Below are 3,933 nucleotides of genomic sequence, written 5' to 3'. Positions count from 1 at the left end.
AATTTTTGTGCACCGGGCCTCTAGTTATTATATAGGATTATATCACATTTATCCTCTCTACGTCCTCTTCCACCTCCACTCCCCCACCATAATCACCACACTGTTGTCCATGTCCATGAGTTCTCTCTCTTCTTTTTTTTCTGAACTTCTGCACCCCCCCACTCATCTCTCAGCTGTAGCCTGCTCTCTATCTATGATTCAGCCTCTATTTTATTGATAGTTTAATTTCTTCATTAAATTCTACATCTGAGTGAAATCATATGGTACTTGTCCTTCCCTGACTGGCATATTTCATTTCGCATAATGTTTTTTCATGTCCATCCATGCTGTAGCAAATAGTAAAATTTTCTTCCTTTTTATGGCACAGGAGTATTCCATTGTGTAAATGTACCATAGCTTTTTTATCCACTCATGTGCTGATGCACACTTAAAGATTTTAACATTTATTTCTGCTTCTGAATAAAGCATCAAATTGAGTTATTGGACTTAATTTTTATATCACTTTGGGTAGTATGAACATTTCAATAATATTACATATTCCAATCAATGGACTCAGAATATTTTTCAATTTATTTGCCAGGTTTACTGCTCACTTCCTAGAGTTCCTTAGACTCACACCAGCTTGTGGTCAATTCCACTCCTTATGTCCATTATCAAGATCTAGCCATATTGTAGCGAAGCTTCTCAGAGACCAGGGTTGATAAAGTGGGCTCCTATGAGGATTGTCTTAAAATAAAATAAAAAAATAGAATGTTATATCTACCTGTGATAGATTTGATTGGAAAATTGAAAACACTGTATCAACACTAACTCACCTCACCACCATCCTTTATCCCAGTACCTGTGATGAATGACACGCTAATATTACTATCGAAGTAGCATAAGCCCATTATGCTTTTATCATTACTGCCAATCCGCTGGCTTATTTTGTTACCCATCATCATCACCCTCATTGTCATTATCTTTATCAATCATCATTATCACGTTTTGAATAGTCTTAAATCCTAGACATTGTATTGGGAGCATCACACACATTTTACCAAATCCTCACAACCAAAGTGTAAATACATATGGTACTTATTACCTGCATTTCACATAAAATGACATTCAATTGAGAGATTGAAGTGATTTCTCTCTTTTCTCAAGTATACTGCAGAGCACTTTGTTTATTCTGAACCGGGCCAAATTTTAGCCCATCTACATCTTCTTTAGTGGGATAAGATCTTTACTACTTGAGACCTATTTCTTCACCTGTAAAATGGGAATGATAAAACCTACTCTACATGTGTGTTGCCAGAATTGAATAAGGGGCAGAAAAAATAGATCTATTATAAGACATAACTCAGGCTTCATTTTGTCTGATCATAATGGCACTGGGAATTCATGTGATAATACAAACATTTCTTCAAAGCTCTCATTTAGTGCTTATTACATAGGGTTCTAACATGTGTTTCTCTTCTTTCTTTGGTCCTTTTCCACACTATGTTGCCCATCTATCTGGGGTTTCTGCTTGAGCTTAAAATTATTGTTTCATATAACAACCTCTTATGGCTGCAACACTCTTTCTAGTGGATGCCTATAGGAACAGGAATCTCATTCTTGTAAACACTAATTACATTTAATGGAAAGACATTGATCCACTAGTTTGTTCAAAGCAAAACAGAGCAAAATATAACACACACATACACAAGCACATACACACAAACACACAACTCAGTGAATGACCCTGAAAAACAAGTATACCTACGTTAGAATCAGGCCAGTGGGGGTAAATGCAGTGAAAACCAGGAGGCACCTCCTCTTCTGGCAATAGCTTCTTAGATAAAATGGGATTATCCCCTTTGGAAAAGTTTCCCATACTAGCATGGAGACGAACTTCATGTCTTGCACTTACAGTGCAGACTTGATTTTTCAGGCTGCTTAACTGGTTTTGAAAAGAACAAAGGGTGAGAGACTGGGATTTCTCAACAGCAAGGTGATTGTATCAAGATGCAGTCTTGGCTAAGCTGGAAGCTGTTGTAATAAAGCTGGAAGCTGTTATTATAGTCAAATATTAGTTATGCTTAGATATTATATTTAAATATTATTGCTTTCATGACCTGAATTTCTAAGTAGAAATATTTTTAAAACATTACATATTTTATATACCACCAGATTCATTTCAACCTCAATTGCATCTTTATTAGTATCATTTTTTAAACTCTCCAGTGATCTAACTGTTCAAATCTTAACACTTCTAGCCCATTTTTGAATTTTCGATGCACATAGTGCATTTTGTTTCCTGTCATACTAAAAAGGATTTCTTTCTTCATTCTCAGATTTTTAGCTCCAACTGCTGATTTCTTTTCACAATTGAAAGGAGCTGTAAATAAATGTCGGCCCTCCCAACTTGGGCAATGGTGTAGAAAGGTTCAAAAGTCTTACAGTCACACAAAAGAAGCAGTTTCAGTCTTGAGACACAGCTGGAAATGGAAATATGGTGGGTCCCTAGAGAATAGCCCTACCCAGTTTGAGATCCCATAGGTTCTGGGCGTTTGAAAGGGACTCCATATGCTCTACTGAGGTGCGGAACAGATGCCGAAAGCCCACAAGATCCATGAGTGCTGTTGAGTGGAGCTGCCTATGTTGTGATATCTGGCTCTGTCTGGGGGCCAGTGTACACAATAACTGTGTGAGCCCTGAATTTGCTTATGAAGAACATATACTGGGTATTCAAAGCTGCACAAATAGCAGTGATGATATATTTCAGGAACATGTGTACAGGCTGACTTTGTATATTTTAAAAGTAAGATTTAAATGGAAAACATACTAATGTTAATGTTAGGTCTACCATATGAAATGCACTTTTGATATATTGCCTTTGTTTCCACAATAGCTCATTGTCAAGCCTCATTTCTCCTCTAGAAGTTTATTTGCATTCGCTTAAAGGGCTAATTCATCAGATGTGCTATCAGACCTCCACCAGCAAAGGTGTGTTATTCCCTATTACCAGATGCTTCAGATATTTCAGTAATTCCCCTTTATTCACAAAATACTTCAGCATCTCACTTTCTGTATTCTTATCTATAACTAACATCAACATCATTTTTTATGACTACACCATCCATGCAATTTCATCTAGTACTTTTACTTCTCAGGTCTTCAACTTCCTCAAGTCTACTTTTCCACCTCTGATACTGAATTCCATTATCTTGTTTTCTGAATATTGGACTCGGTATTTAATTCTCACTTATGATTTTATCTCAACCCCAACAAAGTTTCAGTCACACTGAAACCTCCACTGGACGACCAACTGCTTCTTTACGGTTTCCATCTCCTTTGTGTTTATCATTTTTCTTCTAACTCAACTTACATTCAATAGTCTGACATTTAAGTTGCTTCTTTACATAGATGCTCATCTGCCTTGACTAGTTCTGTATTTGTCACATAGACCTGATGGAAATCATTAAATGCAGCACTTTGACTAATTCACTTTTATACAAATTTAGTTTAGTGGTTGAATGAGATGGTGTATGATTGAACAAAGTTTATGATAACACATTTCAACTGTGTTATCACTTAGCACTGTGCAATGATGGATGTCTCATTATTTTCCTAGCTCTATCCAATTACAGTGGCCTGAGATGACTATTTCATACCTCTTGTTTCTTTTCATAATTTAAATAAACCTTCCCCTTGCACAGTCTCAGCTGATGCTTCACTCTTAGTTCACTGGAGAAATAGAAGCCATCAGATAAGTATGTGTCACCTTCTCAGTGTCAATCATATCAGCCGATATAGACACACACACACACACACACACACACACACACACACACACTTCCTGCTGCAATGGAGGTACTATCTCTGTACCTATCTAAGGCCCAAAATCCCATGTGTGCACTGGACTCCACTGAGTATTGCCTACTTGAAAATATTCTTCTAAAAGTAGTC

The sequence above is a fragment of the Myotis brandtii genome, unplaced genomic scaffold (assembly GCF_000412655.1).
Source record: "Myotis brandtii unplaced genomic scaffold, ASM41265v1 scaffold615, whole genome shotgun sequence".
NCBI lineage: Eukaryota > Metazoa > Chordata > Mammalia > Chiroptera > Vespertilionidae > Myotis > Myotis brandtii.
Note: the sequence above shows the minus strand (reverse complement) of the source record.